Source organism: Tasmannia lanceolata, unplaced genomic scaffold (assembly GCF_043159265.1).
Source record: "Tasmannia lanceolata isolate RefF3 unplaced genomic scaffold, GAP_Taslan_0.1 ptg000035l, whole genome shotgun sequence".
In the NCBI taxonomy this organism is placed as follows: Eukaryota; Viridiplantae; Streptophyta; class Magnoliopsida; order Canellales; family Winteraceae; genus Tasmannia; species Tasmannia lanceolata.
This window is the reverse complement of record NW_027518712.1, coordinates 645,881-673,715: the sequence shown is the minus strand read 5'-3', so window position 1 is coordinate 673,715 and position 27,835 is coordinate 645,881. Positions and strand designations below refer to the sequence as shown.

Genomic DNA, 27,835 nt, shown 5'->3' with positions numbered 1-27,835 from the left:
AGAACTCGATTTGAAGCTCAGTTGTTAGCACTGACTGAAAAGGTTAATCAGTTAAATGCACAACGACGGATGCCAACTCCACCACCTTCAGATCTTTATGCAGATGATTGAGAAGATATGTATGAGGATCAGATCCCTGTGAGACGCAGGAGATCTGCTCCCATCCCATATCGACGACCAGCACCAGCCCCTATAATACCTCCAGCCCATAGAGATGTCCTCTGGGATTCCAGCATTAAGCTGGAAATTCCAGAATTCACAGGTGGGGTTGATCCAGAGGACTTTCTGGATTGGGAGGCGACCATAGAGGAGACTCTTGAATGCAAGGAAAATCCCGCTGATAAGGTAGTTCCATTGATAGCCACCTGATTGAGAGGCCGAGCAATGGCTTGGTGGCAGGCTTTAAAATATCAAAGGAGGTAGCTTGAAGAGCCTTTCATCTCTACTTGGGAAGAGATGAAAAGAGAAATGACAAGGGAGTTTCTACCCTTCAATTTCAGACACACATTTTATCAGTGCCTTCATAAATTGGTGTAGGGATCCCAATCGGTCTCCGAATACACTTTGGAGTTCTATTGTTTGGTAGCAAGGAACAACCTGAGGGAATCACAGGATCAGCTCTTATCACGATACATCAGCGGTTTACGGCAGTACATTTATGATGATTTGGCGGGACACGTTGCAGAATGTGTCCGAAGCAGCTAGTAAGGCTAAAGCCATGAGGAATTACGACAAAGGGGATCAAATAATAGGTTTGCTTTTGGTAGCACTAGCAGTTTTCAACGGCCTGTTAAAGCAACTAACGTTGTTCCCACTCATGCACCAGCAGTATCTATACCTTCCGTAGTGACAAATCGACCCATTACACATTCGCAAACAGTGGGGCAGACACATCCTAAACATCAGTCACATAAAGCCTTTGTTAAGTGCTTCAAATGTCAAAATACGAGACTATTCGATAGTGTCCCAAGGCCGGGCAACAAATTTATGCTTATGAAGAAGTTGAAAATGAGTATTAGGAGGAGCCTGAGGTTCCTAAAGAAGATGGGGAGGCAGAAGAAGAGGTTGAGAATTTGGCAGCTGAAGAAAATATGGGTAATTGTTTGGTGACACGACGATTATGTCTTACACCTAAACCGGGAGAAAAATGGCTGCGACATAACATTTTCACTACAAAATGTACCTGTTGAATAATGTATTTGGTTAGTTTAGACATTACTTGTATTAGTTAGGGGTATTGTAGTCATTGTATGTTGTTGCCCTAGTTTGGGCCTATATATACATCATATTCATGAGGAGCTCCCAAGTGGAGACTCTCCATCCTTCACTACTCTTCATCTTCCTCTCTTCTAACCCTAATCTCATTTCTAACATGGTATCAGAGCCAATGGGCTGATCCTTCAAGAAGGAAAGAAGAAGAGTATCTCCCTCCATGCCATAATCCCTTTCTCTCCTATCTCGTTTTCCTCTCTTTATCTCTCTATAGTTGCTCCCTCAAATCTCAAATCCCTCAAATATCTCTCGTAGTGTCTCTCTTTCCTTGTCTTTAAAACCCATTTTTTTTTGACGAAAATCTCTCTTGCTCGTGTCCTTTTTGCCAAGACCACAAAATCTCAAAAAAAAAAGACTCACTTCTTCTCCTCGCTCGTGTCCTTCCCTTCTGCTCCTCCTCCTCCCACTGCCCCTCTTCCCTTTCCCCTAACCCCTCCATTCCCTGCTACAGTACCGCTACAGTACCTGCAACAGTAACCCGCCACAATACCCAAATAAAAAAAAAATCATTTATATACCCTAGAAATCTCACTCTTCCCTTTCATTTCGTTAAACGCATTTCGTTTTTAACCCATTTTCCCTCTATCGTATATCTCAAAACAAAACAAAAATCATGTTTGTATTACTTGTGTAAACCCATTTTGGGTTCTCCTCCACTCCAAAGCTCTCTTTATTTTCTCTTCTCTATAGCTTTTTTGACCTATGGCCTTTGTCTTTCTCATCTCATCTTCAAGGTGCACCCCAAGTGTTTGATGAAATGTCTCGAAGGGGGTTTGTGCCTTGAAAGTGTTCTTTTTGTTTCAAAACTTGAGGGGGAGTGTTGTCTTGTATTGTTTCTTGTTCTCTTGTGCTTGTCTTGTTGTCGTCTTCATATCATCTCTTTCTTTCTATTACCTTGTATGTCTTTTATGTAGTTCTTCAAGGGGCGCACCAAGTATTTGATAAAATGTCTAAGAGAGGTGTGGTGCCTTGTTTGTCATCTTTCCTTTGTCTTCTTCTCTACGGCGCACACCAAGTGTTTGATCAAATGTCCGAAAGCGGTGTAGTGCCTTGTTTGTATTCTTTTCATTGCAAGTTGAAGGTATTTGACCTTCAACTTGAGGGGGAGTGTTTTCATGTAGTTCTTTGTATCTTTTCTTAGGAGTGTTGTCCACTTTGTTGTCTTTTCTTGAGGGGGAGTGTTGTTAGTATTCACTTTGTCTTCTTAAGGGAGTGTTGTCTTGTTTTCATGTCTTGTTTTTCATGTCTCTTCGTGTTGTTCGGCTTTATGCCTTATCCCTTCATGTTATCTTCTTCCTCATTTTCCGGGCGATGGCTTCCATATCCATCGTTGGTCGGCTATCTTACAGGCGACTGTCTTTTCCCGTCGCCCTCTCCTTCCCGGGCAATGGTTTCCCCATCGTTGGCCGGCTCTTTTCAGGCGACGATGATATTGCCTTCGACCTTGTCTCCAGGCGATGATGTCCCCATCGTTGGTTGGTTATCTTCTTCTTATCTTCAGGTGACGATGGCTTCCATATCCATCGTTGGTTGGTTCTCTTACAGGCGACTGTCTTTTCCCGTCGACCTCTCCTTTCCGGGCGATGGTTTTTCCATCGTTGGTCGGCTCTTTTTAGGCAACGATGTTCATGCCGTCGACCTTGTCTCCAGGCGATGATGTCCCCATCATTGCTTGGTTATCTTACTCTTCTTATCTTTTCAGGTGACGATGTTCATGCCGTCGACCTAGTTTCCGATGATGGTTTCCCCATCGTTGGTTGGTTACCCTCTTTCTCTCTATCCCTTCTCTCCAGGCAACAGTTTCTCCGTCGACCTTGTCTTCGATGGTTTCCCCATCAGTTGCCATGCTCTCATTCAGGGAGAGGCCCTATTTGATCGCTCTCGTTGTTGTGCTACTTCAGGGGAGCTATTCTTTTGATGGACATTGATCTCGATGCTGTTCATGGTGGCCTTTGTTTTTTTGTTTATGTTTTTCATTATGTATGTACAACACCAGCTTGAGGATGAGTGACATACCAAGTTGGATGTGCATGAGCTTCTTGTACTTTTTTAGTTGTTGACGTAGTTCGTTGTAGCAAGCTGGAGCTTCATAGTATATACACTCCAGCTTGAGGGGGAGTGTTGAATAATGTATTAGGTTAGTTTAGACATTACTTGTATTACTTAGGGGTATTGTAGTCATTGTATGTTGTTGCCCTAGTTTGGGCCTATATATACATCATATTCATGAGGAGCTCCCAAGTGGAGACTCTCCATCCTTCACTCCTCTTCTTCTTCCTCTCTTCTAACCCTAATCTCATTTCTAACAGTACCATTAGTGGCAAGGTCAGTTTATTGATTATAGATTTTGGAAGTTGTGAAAATTTAATCTCCAAAGAAGCAGCCCATAAGTTGAATTTGAAGTTGGAACTTCATCCCAAGCCAGATAAATTAGTGTGGCTAAATAAAGAGAATGAAGTTTGGGTCACTCATAGATGCTTTGTCACATTCTCTATAGGTGACAAGTATATAGATCAGATATGGTTTGACATAGTTTCCATGGATGCATGCCACGTTCTGCTAGGACGACCATGGTAGTATGATAGAAATGTTTTATACCATGGCCGCAAAAACACTTACACCCTTATGAGGAACAATAAGAAATTGGAACTTTTACCTTCGGCAGAGAAGCTTGAAAAAACTGCCACAGAAAAGGTCACTTGCCTATCACGGGCCGAGTCTGAAAAGGCATTGGGCGAGTAGGAAATCGTGTTTGCTTTAGTTTCTACCACTTTTGCAAAGTGTAGATGAGAGACGTGTTTCACTCCATCCCAGTGTGGTATAGGTTCTTAAGGAATTTGATGATTTGTTCCCACCCGAACTACTGAGGGAGTTGCCTCCTATGCGAGAAATTCGGCATCAAATTGATCTATTGCTAGAGTCCACATTACCAAACAAAGCTCATTATAGGATGTCCCTAAAGGAGCATGAGGAACTCTGTCGGCAAGTGGAAGAGCTATTACAAATGGGATTTATCAGGGAGAGTGTGAATCCATGCGCCGTCCTTGCTTTATTAGTGCCAAAGAAAGATGGTGCGTGGCAGATGTGTATTGATAGTCGTGCCATCAACCGTATTACAATAAAATACAGATTTACTATCCCTCGATTGGATGATATGTTAGATCAGCTGAGTGGGGCTACAATTTTCACAAAGGTTGAACTGAAAAGTGGTTCTCACCAAATATGTATTCGGCAAGGAGACGAGTGGAAAACTGCATTTAAAACGCGGGAGGGTTTGTTTGAATGGCTGGTTATGCCATATGGGTTGTCTAACGCCCCTAGTACATTCATGAGGGTCATAAATCAGGTGCTTAGGCCCTACATTGGCAGAGTGGCAGTTTTGTTGTCGTTTATTTTGAAGACATTCTTATATACAACCAGGATGAGGCGGAACATATTGTTAGAGTAATTAGGTCAAGCAAGAGGTTGCTTGAAGCATTACACTCAAGGTATCTAATTTGGAATACCAAGTTTGTTGCCTCCAGCCCCTATATATATTAGATACACTAGGGTTTTAATAGGTTAGTGGGCTCTAGCCCAAATAGGCCCACTACACCGGTCCATTATCTTATTGGGCTTATATTAGAACATACATGGGTTATATTATATACCCAACAATCTCCTCCTATGTTCTACATATAGCACAATCTAATAGATAGATAGTGTAATGTTCAAAATAAAATATTGAATCATCTGCATCACCATATGGTCTATATCATAAAAGATCTGTAATCCAACTGAAAACATGAATCCTTTTATGACAAACCAAGAGTTTTAGATATACAACAAGCTAAACTCAACCAAAAGGTACTTTCACATATAAGTCAACCCCACTGATCTTAGATGAATTCATTCATGGGGTATGATTCTCATCGAGATCCAAAATAAAGTTCCAAAAAAAAAAATGAACTCTATGCATACTGAAATGAAAGCATAGTCTTTATGACTTTAGAATATTTACTCATCAAGTAAGTTGTCTTCATCAAAGTCCAAATAAAGACAAGCTCCTCTTTTTTCGCCGATCCCTGTGAATTATCAAAATATGGATTTCATGAGAATGAATCCAATCAGTTGTGTAAAACATGAATTACACATGAAAGTATCTAGTTCTACCTTAAGAAGAACTTAGGACAATCCCATAATTCACGAAACTATCTAGTTCTATCATAAGAACATAGTACAATTTCTTAAATGGCTAAAAAAGTATCAGTATCACTCTCACCATAGGCATCATTGTCAAGTTTCATTAAAGAACAAGACCTAAATAGCTTCTTTTGCAAAGAACCATTCCTAATTGTCAAGTTTCAATAAAGAACAAGACCAAATAGTTTCTTTTGCAAAGAACCATTTCATGTTTCTTTTTGGAATGTTACAGTCATCTTATCCATATTTGAGTTAAGCTGTATCATCAAGTTTGGAATGTACAACCGTTCCCAAAAAGGACATGTCATCAAATGTGGAATGACACACAACAACTGTAATCATCGAAACATATCAAGTGCCTATCTTGGCCAAAAAGGGAGATTTGAAGATTCAAAATAACATGGATGTAGGCTAAGTTCTGTCTATACAGACTTTAACCCCATCTCCCCCACAGTTTTGAATATTCGATCTTTGTTCAGTCCCTGTGCGAGACCTTCAGCCTATTATCCTTCGATTTCGTATCAATCAAAGTGATAATCCCGTGTTCTTGAGATAATTCAGCATATGGCATGTTTCAACGTAAGATGTCTACTCTTACCGTCACAACCATTGTTGTAGCTTGATTACCACAGAAGACACATAAGGAACTAATCCTTAACTGGGTCAGTGGAATGTCCATAACCATAATCAGAATCTTTATCTCCTCTGCTTTCATTTGCAACTGAAGCTAGAGCATAAAGTTCAAATTCGACTTCCACACAACATCAGTAGAGTTGTTGTCCCCGAATTCTGATCCCCATGATGCATCAGAATATTCTTCCACGATAAATGGATGGCCACCATAGTTATGAGCATACTCTTGAGTACACGAAAGGTATCTCATCAGCCTCATAAGGGCATTTCTATGCTCATGGCCAGGATTGCTAGTAAAACGACTCAGCATGCCAACTATAAAGGCTATGTCTGGCCTAGTGCAACATAAATCATACATGAGACTACCAATCAGTTTAGAATATTCTAACTGACTCACACTGGCTCTTCCTTAGAGATAAGCTTTTTGGTATAATTAAAATGGTGTCTCAATCGGTTTGCACTCACTGCATCCTCAAAAGGAAAGTAGTTTTTCATACAATGAGCTAAGCCAATGGTGATTCCTTGCATTTCAAAAACTTACTTGCATACCAAGAATGGTATTAACAACACCCAGGTCTTTTCATGTCGAATTCTGTACCCAAGGTTAGTTTCACAGTACTCATCACAGAGAGAGATTGGAAACAAGAATCAACATCTACATACAAGTAAATAATTATGACCTTATTCGACACAAAACGATAAGAAAGGCATTTATTCTAGTAATTTGTCAGAAACCCAAAGCTCTTTACTACTTTGTCAAATTTCTGATGTCACAATTTAGGTGCTTGATTAAGACCATAATAAACTTTGTATAATCACATACAAATATCTACTTACAGCTTATAGTCTTAAGCCCCTTTGGCAAATTGACTAGCTGCCAAGTTAGATTTTCTAACAGAGAGCTCATTTCCTCATGAATGGCTTCTGCCCACAATATAGAGTCCCTAGATCTCATCACGTCCTGATAGGATGATGGATCATTCTCCAATTGGTAGGTCACAAAGTCCTCACCAAATTCTTGGGTACTCTATCACATGGAGGAGCATATAGAGATTTAGGATGTGATTTGCAGTCAAAGCTGCTTCTCCCCAAATGCAACTAGGCATGCCAGCTGACATTAACATGGAGTTTAACACTGAAGTTAATGTCCTGTTCTTACACTCAGCTATGCCAATTGATTAAGGCGAGAGAGGAGCAGTGGTTTCAAGGATTACACCCTGAGAGGCACAGAATTCCGTGAACCCTGTCAATGTGTATCTTCTCCTTTTCTATCACCCCTAACTCTCACACTTGTCAAATGCAATTGACATATATAATGGTATCTTATGAGTATTAGTAAGTTAGACCATTTTCTGATAGTGCACATGTCCCAATCGGTTGTGTAACAACTTAGGAGCAATTAGCGGTGAACTATCCTAACTAAGAGTCTCATTATCTAAATTCAAATCAAACATACCATCTATCAAATATGCACAATCAAAATAGTATGAGTTAACAATCAAAGTTACTCTGCCACACATAAATGAAGTACACATGCCAGCATAGTCTAAAAGCATAGTCTAAAAGACTAATAGAAATTAAATTCTTTTGTAGAGCAAGAACTACTTTAACAATTTTTAAAGTTAGTATTTGTCCTGAAAAAAGGCCAAGTTCGCAGTACCAGCGTGAGGCACCTCTACCTCTGCTCCACTGGCCACTGTAACGGTCTCTTTCGCAGCAACAACATCAACTAGTATTTTCTTGGAGTTGCAAACATGACAAGTGGCTCCTATATCTAACCACCAATCTGAAGAAGTACTGGCCTTACTGTTACCCAACATAGCAACAAAACTCTTAGGCTCAGTCTTACCCACCATCATATGAGCTTCCTTTTGTGGTGTGTCAGATTTAGACTTGTTAGGTAGCCTACAATCTGCCGCAAAGTGATCACATTTTCCACAGTTGTGGCACTTGCCCTTCTTTTTCTGAAAGATAGGCTTTTTGGCCTCCAACTTAGGATGTTCACTTTTAGGTGACTTGGATTTCCGAGGAAATTTCTTGGGATTTGTTACCGCGTTAGTAGCAGACTGTTGCTGTCTAACCATCTCCAAGTTATACCTGGCTCGATTCTCATCTTCGATTCGAATGAATCGTTTGAGATCATCCAGTCCCGCATGCACCTTTTTCCTATACATTTTATTTTTAAAATAATGCCATTGAGATTCATCAACTTCTTCATTCATGTCAGCAAAGATACTCAAAACGGTGTAAAAAATAATTCATATATTTTAGGCCGAATTGAGTCTTTCACTTCCATGAACTAAAAGATCCACCAAAGGATTGAAGTTGGACTATCTCAAAGGGAATAGTAGTCTTTTCCATTTTTAGACTAATTACAAAAGTAAATATGGAAAGAGTGCACCTGATTTGTGTATCGCGAAAGCCGAAGCCAAATGGGTGAACCAATTCGCGTACCAAATCCAAATCCAACAGCCAAGGTGAAACCCTTCAGCAGCAGATAACCACCAAGGTAATAACCCAAACCCAACTGACAACTATTGGGATTTATAGGGGGTGAACCAGAAAATAAAGAAACAGCCAAGGCCAAACCCGAGGCATTTAGGCTCATGCAAGAACTGGTGGCGAACCAAACAGATTCAAAAGAACCCAAACTGTCAACAAAACTGGTTGTATCCAGTTTCACAAACTGAACCAGTTGTAAAGTTTGAGAAAACTAGTTCCAAAAAACAGGCCACAAATGCCGTGAAGGTAACCAGTTAGAAGCCGGCGGCTTGCATCAGTTGACAGCAATGTCTGAAAAACCATATTTCTCGTCCTACTGTCTCAAACCAATTATGTCTGAGAAGATCCACAAGAACCAGCTTACAAGACCACTTGGAACTGGCGGTAATTACTCTTGCGAGATGAGTGAATCAATCAACGGTTACAGGTTTCTAGCATAAACCAGTTTCCAAATCGCAAAAACAGTTACACAAACTGATTTCTTGCTCTTGTGCTCCAAATATCGCATTAAACCCTCCTAGGCACAGAATATCCCAAAAGGTGATATCGCACACAACTGATATAGCTCATAGATATCCTGGATAGGAGAACCGTATCCAAGCTGAATCCAAGAACCAATTCAAAGCCGAGCTCCAAGAATCGAATCCAATTCACCGCAGCAAAAGACCAACAACAAAGGGATTTTGGGTTTCTTAGAATAGGGAGATCAGCCCTCCTTTTTTCACTTTCCAGTACAAACAAAGCATGGAGAGGGCTGCTTGGGTATATAATTGCAGGTTGCCCAACTAGGCTTTCTTAATCCCAAACAAAATCTGTGGGAGAGGAAACCCACCACCGAAAAACGAGTTTTGAGGCTTTCCAAATCCAAGAGAATTTCAGAAATTATAGCCAAAAGTCCATCGTTATCTGCTTCAATGCACAAGTCGGTGGATTTTAGGCGATGAGAAACCCTCCAAGAGACACAGAGAGAGACACGCCTCTTTTGGAGAATCCACTACAAGGGATGACAATAACAATTCGGCAAAGCTTGCTACCAATGGTAAAATCCTTTGAAACCTTCAGGTAATGTCAAAATCGAAGCAACCCCTCTTCTTCTAACTCTAAAAGAAGACGGAACAATTTGTTGCCGTTCAAGGATTTCAAGATCCAAATCATGCCGTTCGAGCCCTCGATCTGCCCATGGAAGCACTTCGAATGTTGGCGAGAAGTCGATTTCAACAAGAATAGGTTTCGGCCTCCACCAATTTGTGTTGATAAAATCGGTAGCGAGGATTCGAGCCGAGTCAGAAAGAAAATCCCAACAACTGGTTCGTTGAAACTTGCACCAAGGAGAAAAACCCACGTTCAAAACGATGGATTACGAGAATCCAACAAAGATAAACCGAGAGGGATGATTATCAAGAAGATCCAAAATTAGGGTTTCATTGATGCTTCAAGATTGTTAGAGTAATTAGGTCAAGCAAGAGGTTGCTTGAAGCATTACACCCAAGGTATCTAATTTGGAATACCAAGTTTGTTGCCTCCAGCCCCTATATATATTAGATACACTAGGGTTTTAATAGGTTAGTGGGCTCTAGCCCAAATAGGCCCACTACACCGGTCCATTATCTTATTGGGCTTATATTAGAACATACATGGGTTATATTATATACCCAACACATATAGACCATATGACGGCTGTTCTTAGTACTTTGAGGACTGAGAAATTATTTGCTAACTTCAAAAAATGTACTTGGATGGCGCCACAGTTACTATTTTTGGGATATCAAGTGTCTGCCGTTGGGATTAGACCGGATGAGTCTAAGGTTGCAGCAGTTGTTGAATGGCCAATACCCCAAAGTATTCATGATTGCAGATCAGTCCATGGATTGGCAAGCTTCTACAGATGCTTCATTAATCGGTTTAGCATGATTATGGCTCCTATTACTGATCTTTGAGACATGGAGACTTTGCTTAGAACCCAGCAACTCAACGTGGCTTTGAGGAGATTAAAGCTTGCCTTACCAACGCCCCAGTGTTAACTCTTCCAGATTTTTCCTTACTATTCGAGGTTGATTGTGATGCATCCAAGATAGGAGTAGGGACTGTTCTCAGTCAATCTGGTCATCCAATCAGCTATTACAGTGAGAAACTAGGTGGGGCAGCATTGCAGTATTCCACCTCTGATCTAGAACTTTATGCGATTGTTAAAGCACTAATTTATTGGCGACACTATCTGATACAGAGGGAATTTGTTCTGTTTTCTGATCACCAAGCTCTCAAGTTTTTGCAGAGACAACAAAAACTCAGTGCTAGACGCGCCAAATGGGTTGCCTACTTGCAGGAATATACATTCACCATTAAACATAAATCTGGTGTGCAAAATAAAGTCACTGACGCACTTGTAGACACCCCATTTTGCTTCGCTTTAATCAACAAAGAAGTTGGTGTTTTGCTATCGGTTTTTTCAGTGTTGTCCACTCCCTATGTTTTCTCAATCTTTTCAATTATTTCTACCGTGTTTCGCATTTTTCCGTCAGGTGTCGGGAAGAGTTATTCAGGAAAATCCAAACCAGAGAGAGTTTGGACCCATTTGGTGGGGTCGCGCTGTGCATTTTTTTTTTAAGCTTTGGGCCGAGTAAGTTGGCCCAACTAAAGTATTCGGGTCATCCATAAAGGTCGCTATGGATTTCAGAGGTCAAATTTTAAGAAAAATAAGCTCACCTAGCATGGAATGAGGCCCGTATTATGATGATCCGAGTCACTCACTCGATAGATCATGAGTTGGATGGCTCGGATCAGCCCCACCATTTGGACTGTTTGAATCATCCTATAGAAGATGTTCGGAGACACAACCTGCTTGCACCTGTAGACACCCCATTTTGACCAGACCCAGGTTCGCAATTAGTTGTGCGCAATCTCATCAAACCAGTGAGTTAGGGTCCCAAATTGCACCCTAAGCCAGGTTAGGGTCCCCCTCAGGTCTCCGTAAAATTTCATCGAGATCCGAGCACGTTTGATCAGTGAACGGATCGAAGTAGTGAGCGTAGTGCAAATCTGTAAGGGGGGTGAATTATCTGCAGAGGGGGTGCTCCTTTGAGGTGCAAAATTTTGATTTTTGTTTTCCCGATAATAGGACAAAGCGGCGGGAGTGCGCTTAGCGAACCGCGCGCTTTATCTGTATTTGGAGTGCCATTATCAGCAACTTTTTAATATATATAAAAATTCGGAGTTACTGTAGCAAAGAAAAAAAAAGAAAAATCGCAGAGAGAGAAAGCGAGATTTGGGTTTTTTCTTTTTTTTTCATTCCTTTTCCTCGTTGATCGTCTTCTCCGATCACTTTTCTTCTTCTCCGGCGAATACCCGAGGCTCCGACTACTAATTTTCAAAGAGCTCATCCACCTATGCATTCTTCCTTCATCACCGATCAAATTACCTCTTCTTCTACTCTAATCTCTCGACCCTAGCTCCGTATCTGTGCCTTAAATCTCAGATCTGAAACTTTGTCTTCATTAATCTTTAGATCTGTGTCGATCTTAATCATATTATCCATCTCCATTTAGTGCTAGATCTGCAATTTCCTCTGGATCTACACCATAACTTGATTTTTATCATTCAAAATCCCTAAATTGAAACCATAACCCTTGGACCTCATTTTTTCCGGTAGGTTTCCACTAGAATCTGGCTGGAATCCGGCTAGGAGTTTATTCTTGAATCGGTTGTGATTAAGAAAGAGGATTTTCATTTTCATATCAGTCGGGCTCAGTGGAGTTGTCGCAGATCTGGTGGAATTATTTCAGATCTGACAGATTTCATCAGATCTGTGTCTATAAATCTCACTACTGAGGGAGGAGAGCATAATATAGAAGCAGAAAAGAGAGATCAGAGCAGATTCAAGGTATTTCGCTACTTTGATTTAAATTTTCAGTTATGATTTCGTTTGTTACTTTTTGTTCGCATTGCTGAAATTAGATGATCATAAATTTTTCATGTATTTGATCCTTTCAAATGATTCTCTTATCTAGCGATTTACTTCCAGATTTTTTAGATTTTTATTTTTTTTTATCTTAAAATTTTAGTTTGATGTGTAATTCCCGTCCGATCTGCGCTGATTGTGTTACGAACCTGGAGTTAATTGATCGCGTGACTTAGCTCAGTCCTTCTCTTGTAATTAATCTTTTGAGGCTTATAGAATATTAAGAAGAGCATAAATGTGAAATTTGAATATTGTTTCCTATTTTAGTGTGAATATTTGTATTAGGACATGAGATCTTTCTATCTCTCCTTTTCTATATATATTTTAGTCTTGTTAAAATGTGAAAATTATATTGTAATAATAACAATTATACTTAATTTTCAAACTAATTTTAATAGGCGGGATTTGTCTGTTACTTAATCTTTTCATTTTGACATTAAATATATATATATATATATATATATATATATATATATATATATATTATGATGATTTTCTGTGGATGTGGATGTGGCTAAATTTTTGCTCATTCCATTTTATCAATTTGATTTGCTTAAGCCATATGTCTAAAAATCCATTTCAGTACTTCTGTGCTCTGTTGAGAATATTCGTCAGATTTATGTGAGTAATACTTTAGATCTATGACTTGTGGCTATATGCTTGCACAAATATTAAAATTTTGGTTGATATGATGATTTTTTTAAAGACGGAAATGCCTGTTCAATATTATTAGATTATATGATCTTGCCTAGTTATGAGTTGGTAATAAATCTAATGGAACTTCTAAGATATTCTCTTTGATTCTTTTGTGTTGTCTCTTGTATTGTAATGGATTTCTCTTTAATCAAGTCTTGCAGAGACTAAAATTTAGAACGCCAGTGGTCTCCCGGTGAGATTAAATCTGTCTGAGAAAAGAACCGTGGCATTATCCCTTGTTTAAGTTAAATTTATTTGGAGAATATGGGAAGCAGGACAATTCAGTTGTCTGGTTTCCCCCGTGTTAATGCAACTAATGAAAGGATTAAGGCTTTTTCTGGAAGCAGAAACAGGAGAGGGAACTGTTTCTGCAATTAATGTCAAGCTGCCCAAGAGGCGAGGAGCAAGAGCATTTGCAGTTGTTCAATTTACGACGAGTGAGATTGCTGAAAATATTGCCCTTAAGGCTCAGAGTCGGAGGCTTTGATATGGTACTTCTTATCTAACAACTCGAAGAATGGAGCATGATATTCTGCCAGGTCCAATGACCTCGATGTTTACTATGGTGCATGCAATTCTGCATTTTGGGTGTCAGGATTCGGAGGACAAGTTCTCTGTTCTCTGGAGTGCCCTGATGTTAAATTTGATTTTGGATTTGATCTAAGAAAATTATACTTCTTGTTGTCCTATCGCAGTTTTTGCTATAAGCTTGAACTTTTCTATGAGAACATTTGGCAAATCCAGCTACGTTGCCCGAATGGACTCAACGAAAAGTTTCTTATGATACAGGTGCAAGCTGCTCCTCGGATTTATAAGAAGCCTCAACACAGCAGTTTGGAGCAAGAGTTTGAAGAACTCGATTTGAACTACTTTATGGAACCTTCAGATGATCAGTGGGTCAGAGCAACAGATTTCACTCCATTTTGTTCTATTGGATAATCTGCTGCATTGTGTTTGGAGCTTCCAAATGTATGCAGCCTTGCAGGCATCCATGAAACTTTTTTTTTTTTTTTTTATAAAAAAAAAGAAAAGAAAAAGGGTCGGTTCTTCTTGGAGTTTGTTGATTCTTTTCTCGCAGTTTGGATCTAGTCCCCATTGTTGAACCTCGGCAGACAATTCAATTGCCATATACATTTCTGTTTAAGATAAACAGTTTGGTTCAGAATGGAATCCTTGCGGGGAGGCCTCCAACACTTTATGGTGTTCCAAGAGTTCCAATACAACCTGTGGTGGATGCTGAACCGTCCACCGATGAGAAGATTAAATCTGATCCTCTGAAGCTAAGGATATCTAAGCCCCAAGAAGCTCTCACCGGTACACCAGAAGCCAAGGATACACCTATCATCATCTCACCCGATGGTTTGGCCATTGCAGAAGCTTCTAGGGAAGCTGATACTGTTTCTAATGGCAGCGAGCGGAGGGTTCCTGTTGTCATGATCAGGGTTCTCGAATGACTGCGAGTATTGGAAGTGCAAAATTCGTGAATGATGATGAGGTCTCTAAGGAATTGCAGTGCGCTGCTGACTCGAGAAAAGGTAATTCACATGGAGGTCGGCTATCGCCCCGAGTCAAAGCTAATGGAGAGTCTGATGCAGAAAAATGCGCTGGTGTTCAAAGTCTTAGGAGCTTCCCCTCTTTTATTTAGAGACTTCTCTAGTCTTTAAGGAGCCTTTAAGTGGTAGTTTCCCTCTTTTAGAAGACCATAGTGGTCTCATTAGTGATTTCCTTTTTAGAGATATGGTTGTCTTGTTAGGCAACTCCCCTCTGGGGAGCAAGCCTCGTTGCTTAGAGCCCGTCTTCTCTCATAGGGGGCATACAATGCCTCATTTATAGAACCCTTTCCAAGTTGTATCCTAACTTGTCCCCCAGCTAGTTGGAGACCAACTTGGTCTATTAGCTGCCTCGCCCCTAATTATTCATTGCAAGGGCGATGAAGGCGATAGCCCAAGCCCATCTTTAGGGGACTCGCTCAATCTAAGTAGCGCTCCCCTCTCTTGTTTAGTAGGCCTACTCAACCTTTCAGATATGCCCCCTGTTATGCATCAAAATTTATGAAAATCAGAAATATCATTGCATGCATTTGTATAATCTGTTAAAAATTTTTAATATTTTTTCTCTTGTACTAAGCTTTGAGTTAGGGTTTGAAGACAGTAATAAATGGTGTTCAGGTGAGACTCTCTTGAGGTTCATAAACTTGTCTTTTATTTAAATAAATTGTTTTAGGAAAGAAGGAGATCAGATGACTACTCTATTCGATATTATCGACATGAGTACTGTCTGATCTCAAGGCGGGCTTAGAAATATTATCCTGTGTATTTGTGATATCAGATGGTTACTTTAGCATCATCTGATTTCACCCCCATATTGGGGCAGTGGTACTTGTGGTTGGGCATAGAAGTGTTTAATGTTGTTTCTTGCTTTATTAGGCTATCCAGCGGCTGGTCTGGACTAATTAATGTTGTTTATCATTTTATGATTGCTACGGGTTGTGCACTCTTTAGTTGTAGATCACATTTTTCTGATATTTGATTTGTTTTTATAATAATTGATTGAAAATTTGAGATTATCTGGTATCCTTTTTCCTCTCTTTGGATAGACTAGCGCAGTCTTCTAGACTTCTTTAGATAATAGAACCTGTACTAGGAGACATACTCTGTCTTGTTAGGCAATCCTCCTTTGGAGGCAAGCCTCATTTGTAGAATCCTCTCTGATATTGCACCTCAGTTTGTTCCTCTGTTAATTAGAGACCAATTTGGTCAATTAGTTGTCTTAGCCTTGCTTACCCCTTGGGGGCAATGATAAGGTTGTTTAGAGCCCATCTTTGTGTGTGTTTGGGAGACCCGCCTGGTCTCATTCTCTCGTTAATCCTCTTTGTGTGCTTTTTGATTTTGGGAGAACACCCTACTCGGCTTGGCTTCATACCCCTACCCTTATGGGTATTGGGTTGCACATTTGTTGCACCCTGGGGCTAGGTAGCTGTCCGGCCTGGCTGGGTGTTTTTACCTTTGCCAAATAGGCACAAGGTCTCTTATTCCTTTTTAGACCCACCCGGTCTCATTCTCTTGCTAATTCTCCTCTTTGTGCTTCGTTTGGTTTTGGAAGAACACCCTACTCGGCTTGGCTTCATACCCTTACCCTTATGGGTATTGGGTTGCACATTTGTTGCACCCTAGGGCTAGGTAGCTGTCCGGCCCGGCTGGGTGTTTTACCTCTGCCAAATGTGCACAAATTCTTATTCCTTTTTACTTGTGAGCTTCTCCTTATTCGATAGTTCATTCGCATAGGAGTTAGCCCTTGATTAGAGAGTCTTTGACTCATTCATCCTTTATATGTTGTTATTAGAGAATCTTTGACTCATTTGCCTTTTAGGTGGTGTTATAGGAGAGTTTTTGACTCATTTGTCTTTAATATAGTGTTATTAGAGAGTCTTTGACTCATTTATCCTTTAATTAGCATTAGTGGAGTCTTTGACTCGTGTTTCTTTCTCTTTTAGAGAGCCTTTGATTCGTTTATCCTTTAGTCGGTATTTTTGGAGTCTTTGACTCGTGTTCCGTCTCTTAGAGAGTCTTTGACTCATTTATCCTTTAGTCGGTGTTTTTGGAGTCTTTGACTCGTGTTTCCATTTCTTTAAGAGAGTATTTGACTCATTGGTTTGTGTGATGTTGATATCAGTGGAGTCTATCCTTGTGTTGTTGTCAGTGGAGTCTTTGACTCGGGTTTCCATCTCTTTTGAAGAGTCTTTGACTCTTGTATCTCTCAGTTGCTCCTTTTGAAGAGTCTTTGACTCTTGTATCTCTCTGTTGCTCCTTTTGAAGAGTCTTTGACTCTCGTATCCCTCAGTTGCTCTCTTTGAAGAGTCTTTGACTCTTATATCCCTCATTTGCTCTCTTTTGAAGAGTCTTTTACTCATTTATCCTCTAGTTGCTTTTATTAGAGAGTCTTTGACTCGGTTGCTTCCTTTGTGCTGTTATTAGAGAGTCTTTGACTCATTTGCTCTTATAACGGTATTATTAGAGCATAGTTTCCCTTATTCACCCTAGGGTTTGTCCCTAGGGTGTTATTTTGTATATTCCCTCCGGTCTTTGGCCAAAAGGGTGAAAACATCAGAAATTTTAAAATCCATAAACATTGAAATCATTAAAAATCTCAAAAACATTAGAAACTTAAAACATAAAAAATGGTTGATTTGCTGTAAATGTTTGATAGGTAGAGAGTTCGTTTCGAACTACGTTGGCTTGATCCTCTTCCGAGGTACGTAGTGCAGCTTGGGATTTACATCCCAAGTCCAGCCAAACTTTTGTAAATAAGGTTTTAAACCTTTTTGAATAAGCATTTGATTTCAAAAAGCTCTTCCTTTAGAGTTAGGACTTTGTCCTAGATAGAGAGTTTAGAGTTAGGATTTGACCTTTGTTTTGTTGTGTGCTTGTTTGTGATTGTTTTAGAGTTAGGGGTTTGTCCTAGAGTTATAGGAGCGCCTCCGTCCGGTCAGTCGGCAATCCACATCGCCGAGTGATGACTAGAATAGGATTCGCTAGTCTACCTTTAGTTTTCTTTAGGAAATACAGCCTAGTTACACAAAAGTTGTAGGAACTACCTGCATTAGCCTAGGGCTAATCTGCATTTAGTTAGGGCATATAGGGTGTCCTAAAATTCACAATTCACTGGAATTTAAATAATCGTACAATAAACTTTAATAATTGGTCCGGTCTTTTAGATCGAGTTTAGGATAGAGGGCTAGGTGTCTTAGGCATCATAGCTTAGAATAGGCGCGAAGAACTACGTTGCCTTGATTCTCGTGGAGGCGGGGATACGTAGGCTTCTTTGGATGAATACCAGACCATCCGAGGACTCGGGCTAATAATTTAGAGTCTTAGGATTTATTATGTTGTTATTATATGTTTTGATGTGTTTTCTTACTTTCTCGTACTGATCCTATACCTTTTGCTGTAGCTTGCATGTGTTTGCACATCAGAACTTAGACACCCATTAGGTTTGTCACTCATAACCTAGCTATGCTTAGGTGGCACATCTTTCATTTTATTTTATATGTGTTTATTATCTTTATCCTCAGGAAATGCATGCTTAGGTAGACGATTCTTGAGGATTGTTCCCATTTCAGATGATTTTTACCCAAACTTCTTTGGAGTTAATAATAAATGGCATAAGAGACCAAGTGCTTGCACTCGGACGAATCGGGGGTGCTCTCAGACCTTCCCCATTCGTAACCAGGCACGAACCCATATATATTTCTGGTTATCCATTGTACAGAGGATTTGATTTTAGGGTTCCATGGCATATCCATGGATGGCGACTCTGAGTTTATTTCAGGTATGTTTCGGTTTCGAACCTCGGTTCCGGATCGAGACATATCTCTTTCTTTTATATCGCCACTCGTGCTATGCTATGAGGGTGGCATCCGTTTTGAGAGTTCCTTGGTAGAGCTCTCCTTCACACGTGGATGATCCAGAGAGGTAGTGTAGGGATCAGTTCCCTCACCGCCGCCTATCTCGGATCGGGGTCCACAGCACCATGGCCCGTTAATGGACATTTCGGATTGTCTCATGGTGGTCAGTTGCAAAGTGTAGCTAATTGGATTGCTCGGATGGTCCTATGGAAATCAATCAGGAGAGCTTTGGACGAATGCGGAAAGGGGAGTAATTTTGTCATTTCAAAGAGAAAAGGTCCAAAGCAGTCATTCTATTAAAAAGGAAAATGTGGAAACCATCTTTTTCTAAAAGGAAAGCAAGCTAATTGTGGGGAGGGATTCTAAAAAAGAAAAAAAGAAGCCATTTATGTTTGGGAAAGGTGGAGCCAAAAGAGGGCAGATTCTAAAAAAGAAAAAAAGGAAGGTGGCTCTGTTTTAGGAGGAAAAGAAGAAGAAAAAAAAAGAAAAAAGAAAAGAAAAGAACGGTGAGGAGTAGCTGGAGGGTGGCTCTGTTTTTGGAGAAGAATAAGAGCAGCTCTAAAAAAAGAAAAAAAAGGAGGAAAAGCTCTTGTCTGTAGGCGGGAGGAGCAAGCTCGGTTTCTTTTTCTCTCAAGAACATCAGTTTTGATAGAAAGAAGGGAGGAACGGCTCTCTGTCTTTGTGTTTTTATCCCCTTCATCGCTCCATCTCCCGACTTCTGTTTCCACGATCTCTCACCGCCCACTCTCACTCTCCACCCCTCTCAACCCTCCCTTGGTCATCACTCCGTATCTCCCCATCTCCCCATCACCCTCTCTTTCTCATCTCATTATCCATCTCATCCTATACAACCCAAAAAAAAAAGAAAAAAGCTGAAGCTAAATAAAAAACCAAAAGAAAGAAGGAGAGAACGTGAAAGAAACAAAACAGAGTATCTTATACTCTGTTTTTGTTTCTCTCTCTCTCTCTCTCTCTGTTCTCTCCGTCTCCCTCACTCTGTTCTTCCCTTAATCCCTCTATCTCCCTCTGTATCCCTCTCTATCTCTCTATCTCTCCCTCCCTGTCTCCGTACACCTCTCATTATCCAACTCTCGGTTTTTATAAAAAAAAAAACAGAGCATTCTTCATCTAACTCTCTCTACATCTCCCTCAAACTCTCACACCCTCTGTCAATCTCTCTCTCGGCCTCTCTCTCACTCTCTCTCTGCCTCTCGCGTTCACTCACCATCTCTCTGCCTCTCCCACTCTCGATCTCTCAATTCTCTCTCACTCTCCATCTCTCTCATTCTCCATATCTCTATCACTCCCTCTCTGTGTCTCTCTCGCTCACTCTCACTCTCAATCACTCTCGCTCACACTCTGTCTCTTGGATTTTCTCTCTCTCTCTCTCCATTTCTCTCACGGCAGTAAGAAAAACAAAAAAAGAAGAGAAGAAGATAAGCGGACTTCGGATCGAACATCGGCGGGATTTCCGGATTTTTCGGCTCTTGGACTCGGCAGAGATCTCGACTACAGGTTAGTACACTATTCTCAGATTTTTTCCGGATGATTTGGCATTTTTTATGAATTTTGCATGGTTTTTAGCATTTAATTAAATTTAATTCAATATTAAATGTGTGAGCTAAAAATCATGATCTGCATGGGTGTTTCAAATCCGTTTCGTCCCAAAATTTAATACGATGTTCTACTTAAATAGAGTAAAATAACTATCGGATCGGATCGGACATTGGATCAACGATTTTTTAGAATTTGAGTGAAGAGTAGAATTTTATTTAAAATATTGGCTGAGAAATTACGAAATTCGAAAAAATAGACATCTCGGGATGATCTATTTTTTGGAATTTAAAATTTTTCTTGTGTTCACCACATCAGAACAAGGTTGGAGGATGTTTTCCGGAATCGTAATTTTCTCGAAAATCGTGTTTTAAAAATAGATAACTCTTCAAAAATATCTTTTCGACGAAGAAACATACAATATATACTAAACGAATTCCAAAATTAATGAAATTTCGTGGGAAAGTAATATAATGCTGATACATTCTACCATGAATTTTTGAGAATTTTTGGGTTTGGTTTGGTATATTATTTTATGTTTTCTTTGAATATTATCAGATTTTGGGAGAATTTTTACAGACATCAGATCACCGATAAAATTTCCAAAATTTTTACAGTAGTCTTATATTCCATATGTCTAGTTGCTGTAAAATTTTCAAGTGATTTAGATCTTATTTCATATGGGATGTAGTGTTAATTCATAATCTGGTCTAAAAATTGAAAAATTCGAAACGGATAGTAAATAGTTTCCAAAATTCATGAAAATCTCACAGCATGCGAATTTTTACTTATATCTTACTACTGTAGAAATTTCATTGAATTTAGATTTCTATTTCTAGTAGTTTCTGTGTTATTTTTTCAATCTTGTCTTATTGTTGTTAAATCAAAATTAAATATGAGCTTAATGTAAAAATCTGCGAAATTCATCCAGTAAGCTACATGCATTCCCATCTTGCTGCTATAGAAATTTCGATTCATTTCGAATTCGTTTGCAACAATTTCACTTGTAAAATCACTCACATGTTTAAAATTGATAAATTCCATTGAAAATTCGAAATTAATAAAAAATCATTATCAAAATTTTTATAGAACCTTACATTTTTGTCACATATTCACTCCTTAATCCATTGACATAGAAATTTTAGGATCTTTAGATTTTCCTGGAAAAATGGCCAGTGCATCCATAATCGTATCCCAATTGCAACCGATCTTTGACAATTTGAATATTTAAGCTATAGCATGTTGTTGGCTCCGAGGTTACTGTCCACGGAAATCCTGAGGTATGCCAGACAATAAGATGCTATAACCTAAGTATTAAATTGCACAAGGAAAGAGCGCACGATTCCCTTCCTTTGATACTATTCTGGGCCGAAATTGGTGAACCCTAGAACCATTGGTAATCCTTGAAATGTCCAAAAAACTGAAAATCCTTGAAATCTGAAATTCATTAACTTCAAGAACTGAAATCGATTCATCTCGTGTCTCTCGGAATCATTGGATTATGGTTTCCGTCGTAAGAACCATTAGAGCCCAATTTAGGAACACTGGTGTCAGGTCGTGTCCTAGGTTTTAGGGAGTCTTAGGTTTTAGGGAGTCCTAGAGTTAGGAGTCCAGCCTCATCACGTACGCTTGCTATGGATAGCAACCGTGCCATAGGTCTAGTTACACTAGTCACCCAATCTTTCCCTAGGACAAGCCTAGTGAACTAGGATGTAGGCTAACCTGCATTAGTCTAAGGAAGAACTTGCATTTAGATAAGAATCATATAGCATCTTAGATGAAATCTTAGGATAATAAGATCCTCAACTTGAATTAAATAACTTCTCCTAAAACTGTTGAAACAGTCAATCCCGTCTAGGTCGGTGTCTTAGTTAAGTTAGGCATAAGTAGCTTAGCTTAGGTGCACCGAACTACGTCGACTCTGATCCCAGTGAGGCTTGGGTACGTAGGCAGCTTGGATGTCTGATGGCATATCACTTATGATTTTCCCTGAAATTAGAATTCTAGGAGAACTTTCACTCAGATTGAATCCAGACAAATTAAGAAATCAAGATACACATTTAGGATTCACATTAAAATTAGATCATAGGATGCATGTCCCGTAGTTAGCACATTAACAGAGAGTTGAATGAGCCATTTAAAATAAATTTAAAAGAGTTAGCTTTTGGAATCGAAGATCGATTATCGGGCAGGAATGGTGCATGTGGTGGATAAATCCCCATACCTTCCATTCTTGTAACCAGGTAGCGAGTCTAGATTTCTGGTTAATTACGAGTCCTAGATCTCACATCTAGGTGGCGACTCTGTCAGTCTCTTTTGTGTGGAATTCGGATTGCCTTAGTGATCCCAAATTCACATAAAAGATGAATTAAAATCAATATTAAAATGCACACGCCAATCGCGTGGGTACGAGAGACCAAGAGAGAGCGTGGCGGCACGCGCCCCACCCCTCTCGCGGGATCGGGTCCCACAGCACTTAGCAGACGTCATTCACTCATTAGTTCTATGAGCATAGAGGTACTTGGGTTTGATACGGTCAAAGAACAGTTACTTGGTGATGAATTCTTTGGACCAATCATAAAACTAGTCGAAGAGGGTAAATCTGACTAGTATCACTTACAAGAAGGCTATCTTTTCAAGGGGAACTGTTTATGCCTTCCAGATTCCTCTTTAAGACTACTGATTGTTAAAGAATTGCATGATCAAGTGCACTTTGGCATAAGTAAAACAGCATGGCTGGTGAAAGAAAAATTTTATTGGCCCGGTATCGAAAAAGATGTCCGTCGATTTGTGCAACGATGTCGCAACTGTCAAACTGCCATGGGAAACACAACCAATGCAGGGTTATATACTCGGCTTCCCATTCCAGATGCTCCTTGGACAAAAGTCTCCATGGATTTCATACTTGGGCTACCAAGGACTGCAGAAGGGTATGACAACATTATGGTGGTAGTCGGCCGAATCAGCAAAATGGCTTGCTTTGTGCCATGCAAAACGACTATGGATGCCACTTGAGTTGCTGATTTATATTTTGCAGAGGTTGTACGACATCATAGGATACCTCGTACAATCACTTCAGATAGAGACTCAAAGTTTATCAGTCATTTTTGGCACAGCCTTTGAAGACGACTTGGAACAAACCTAAAATTCAGCTCACCGTATCATCCACAAACAGATGGCCAAACAGAGGTTGTCAATAGGACTCTTGGGAACATGCTAAGGAGCAATGTTAAGAGCTTCAGAAGTTGGGATGTTGTCCTCCCAAAAATTGAGGATGTTGAACCGCTCTACCGGCTACTCTCCATTTCAGATTGTATATGGCAGCAACTCATTGGGGCCTTTAGATCTTCTTCCTTTGCCTAATGAGGAGAAATGTTTGAAGAAAACAACGGATAGAATTGAAGACCTTAAAAGCATTCACCTCAAGGTCAAAGAAAAGTTGGCGAAAGCTTACCAAAAGGCCAAAGAATGGGTGGATCGACATAAGAAAGAACTGCATTTTGACGTGGGGGGAATCTGGTTTGGGTCCATTTATCTAACGAAAGATACCCATTGAACTCTTGTCATAAGCTTAAGCCAAGAAAAGTGGGCCCTTGTCAAATTTTAGAAAAAAATGGGAGAAAATGCTTATGCTGTGGAGCTCCCCGATGGCTTGAGCATCAACATCTTTAATGTCCACCACATCACTGTTGGGTATATAATATAACCCATGTATGTTCTAATATAAGCCCAATAAGATAATGGACCGGTGTAGTGGGCCTATTTGGGCTAGAGCCCACTAACCTATTAAAACCCTAAGGTATCTAATTTGGAATACCAAGTTTGTTGCCTCCAGCCCCTATATATATTTGATACACTAGGGTTTTAATAGGTTAGTGGGCTCTAGCCCAAATAGGCCCACTACACCGGTCCATTATCTTATTGGGCTTATATTAGAACATACATGGGTTATATTATATACCCAACAATCACACCATATCATGGGGAAGATTTGAGCTTGAGGCCAAGCTCCAAACAAGAGGGGGAGGATGATGAGGACCACCCTTCCATGGAGTTAACCAACCAACTTGAGAAGGTTCCTCATGAACTTGAGCACTCTAAGGCTTTAAGAAGGTCAAATCGGATTAAAGAAAGGGCAGCTAAGGACATGACAACCAAGTGAAGTGATGGCATCAGTGTACTTTTTCAATTCCATAGGGTGTAAGAGATGGTAGTATATGGAGTGGCGCTTTTGTAACTTTTAATGTAATAAGATCTGTCTTGTACTCCATCAACTTGGCACGAGTCACTTCTCACCGGAGCATCCAAAGGCCTACGTTGGATATGCCCAAACCATCTTAGGCGGTGGTCTCTCATCTTCTCCATGTAGACGAACCTAACTCTAGTGTCAGGATTAGACTTAGTCAATTTGAGCCGAGTAAATCCTTTCACCTTCTTCATGAAAATTTTCTAAAGGATTCATTAGCTGACCCCAACTAGTTTGGGACAAAGGCTTAGTTGAGTTGAGTTGAGTTGAAGACCAGTCTTGTAAGGGCTGGAGGTCACCTATAAATAGGTCTGTTGTTTCTTTTTTGAGCATCTTTGAATTGAATTAGAGAGTAACTTGTACTTCAGCTTTGAGAAGAGGCATTGGCACTTGCAAGAAGCACTTTGAGTGATGTTGGAGAAGGAAATCTTGAGTGTCTATGGCCTTCCATCTCTTCTTACTCTCAGCATGAGATTTCAGCTGAGCTAAGTAGCGTCTTTGCTGTACTCTTTCATGGATTTCAATAACAATTCCATTTTTACAGTCATTCTTCATTGTTTTGAGGATACTTATTGGCAGTTTTCTTCCGTTTTTAGTCCCATTTACAAACTGATTTGATTTTCCAGCTGAATTCCTGTTTTGTTTGTTGTTTGTAATCGGATTTGATAGTTTTTTGAAAGATCTCTGTAGATCTGGTTCAGATCTACATCGAAGTGCCAGGCCCAAAATCAGCACATTCACTTTCCCATGAATGGCTGAGATTAAAAAATCTTTTTTCAGTTAAGAGTAATCTATGCCATTCATGGGAAAGTGAATGGACTGATTTCAGGTGACACACTTCTCGCGATGGAGGTGAAACAACATCATTGATCAAACCTTGCCGTAAGCTACTTTCTAGACAATGAAATTGGTCACCTTCACTCAGTCCTTACTGCTGGCTGTTTTTTTTTCTGAATGGTCTTTATTTTGCTTGATTATTGAAGTTTCTACAATGAGAAATGATATGTATGGGTTATACATTGAATGATATTTGTTTATTTTGCCCAATTATTGAAGTTTCTGCAATGAAATTGAAGTTTCTGAGTGGTCTTTATTAATTGTTAATCTCTGCTTTCTTTAGGGTATGTATTCAGAATTTGAGATATCAGGTTGGTCGGAGTTTGGGTTGTCTCAGCTTGTCAAGGAGTTTATCTAGACGTAGGGGTCATTCTGTACATTTCTTTTTTGTACTTTGTAAGTCAGTTCTTCGAGGAATGAGGCTGTTGAAGTAGGAACTCTAGTGTGGAGCTTATATCATTTTGTTTTGATTTGATGCAAGCTGGCTGATATATTCTGTTATTGCTAGAATACTGTCTATTTGTTGTCTACTTGAAATCGCCATAGATTTTTCTTGTTTAGGCCTTTTTTGGCTGCCATGAAATTTTTTGCCATGGAAGATTAATTTATTAAGTGGGGGGATATAGGGGTCAGGAGGGTGACAGATGCAGAGAATTGAGAGGGCATGAGTGAATGGAGTTTTTGCTTCCTTATTTTTCACCCACTTCTTATTATTTTTGTTTGAAAAGGTAATGAAAATTTTATTGGATAGAAAAAACATGCAAGTGCTAGGGACAAGATGTCCCCAAAAACACCGCGAAGATACAGGAGCCAAACAAGGGCCCTGATAAAATTACATAGAATTGACCCCCACCAAGACCCCATTCCCGATAATGGTAATTGAGCGATTCACCCCAGCCTTAGCCAAATGATCAGCCATGGAATTAGAGGATCTCCTACGGTGGCACAGCTGGGGACGAATGCAACGAACCAAGTCCCTGATTTCATCAATCTTACATGCTAATCTCCGCCCAAGCGATAACATTGGAGGAATCACCTTCCACTATCAGCGGCCCCAAATTGTGATCTTCATACCATTTTAAACTGAACAACAGTGCCATTGTCTCAGCTTCGTTCACATCGCATATCCCAGCTGGACCTGAATATGACAATGATTTTCCGATTATGATCTTGAATTACCCCACCAAAGCCAATCGGACCCGGATTTCCAAGGAACTACCATCAAAATTTAACTTGAGCCATCCTTCCGGCGGAGGTTCCCATAGGGGGGAAAATATTGAGCTTATTATCTCCTCACTCAACCCCTCTCAGTTCATTACCACTCCTGCTCCTCCTACCCCTCTCTCAACACTTGGTAAACTAATATTACATGGGAAAAAATTTCACGGTTGCCAAACATGTCCTTGAAAATCGCCATAGGTGTTTCTTGTAAACATGGGAGGGGAGAAGTGTTTGTTTCTTCCTTTGTTTGAATGTTCCATTTTCATATATGACGATTGGTTTCTGTTTTATATCATGCTTCACATAGTTTAATTTTTATTATGCGAATTTTTCCTTTTGGATCTACATTAATTTGTACTTTAGAGCTTCCTCTCATCTCATTCATTGGGTCATTGTCATTTTTTTTTTAAATTGACATTTATTATTCCAAAAAGCGCCAAATTGGGTCATTGTCTTTTGATGTCAAAACATCAAAACTCTGAACGTGTTACAGGGCTTCGGGAGGATTATATCTTGATACAATAGTCAGCCTGCAGCTGCATCTAATTTAAACCCTTTTTTTTCTCTTTCATTTAATTGTTTCAAACTGCTTTTGCAGGTGATTGGTGCAGATCTTTCTTCCACGGGTCTTCACTTATCTGCTATTTGATAGAACTGGGTTTTGTATTTTATGTTTACTATAGCTGCATTTTGATTACTGAGAATAGCAGATGAATATTGTGAGAAGGGCACTTGGCAGGCATTTTGAGGGCTTAGAATTCCAATTTTTTGGCATTTTGGAATAGGTTTTCTTCCTTGTATTCCTTGGAAACTACCGTTTTATTAGTTACTTTAGCTGTTGATTTATAAGCAAATTAATGTTGTCTTATTGTCTTTTTTGATGCAATATCGTCCCTAGGTGTCTCAAGTTTGTATTATTGTTTTATTTCCTTGCATAGTTATAACTGGAGTTATATAGTTTAAGGAAGCCTTCTCTGCATGAGCCACAGATTCAGCTTTGTAGCAGTAGACCTGATATATGCTGCAAGGAGCAAATTTTAGGTAGATCTCTATAATGTTGAGAAATTATATGGTAGCAATACATGCACAGAAAAAAGTGCACTGGGATCCATCTCTGTTTTCGGTAGGTGAGTTGGGATTGAACCTCCAATCTCAAGGTTGAAGAACAAAGCCTTGACCATTGAGCTAGTGGCTCAATCCCTTTGGGACCCATCTCTTTAGATGATCTAAACCATTGATATGTCAACAGCAGTACAGGCACGGAAAAAGTACAGTGTGCCCATATTTTTTTTATTTGACGGTGTTGACATCCATCTCCTTGAAATCAAATCCA

At 39.8% G+C, this 27,835-nt stretch overlaps 1 protein-coding gene across 2 annotated transcripts in view; it reads left to right on the top strand.

The window, feature by feature from the left end:
• The window catches only part of LOC143859666 (uncharacterized), a 34,673-nt gene extending 7,298 nt beyond the window's left edge, over positions 1–27,375 (top strand). Inside the window, exons 2-3 of one of the 2 annotated variants that reach the window (XR_013239315.1) lie at positions 25,565–25,641; positions 27,101–27,375. The gene's annotated coding sequence lies outside the window, so the exon portion shown is untranslated. The remainder of the gene's footprint in view (positions 1–25,564; positions 25,642–27,100) is intronic. The other variant, XM_077370320.1, reaches the window with a different exon arrangement.
• Positions 27,376–27,835: the final 460 nt, after the last annotated feature.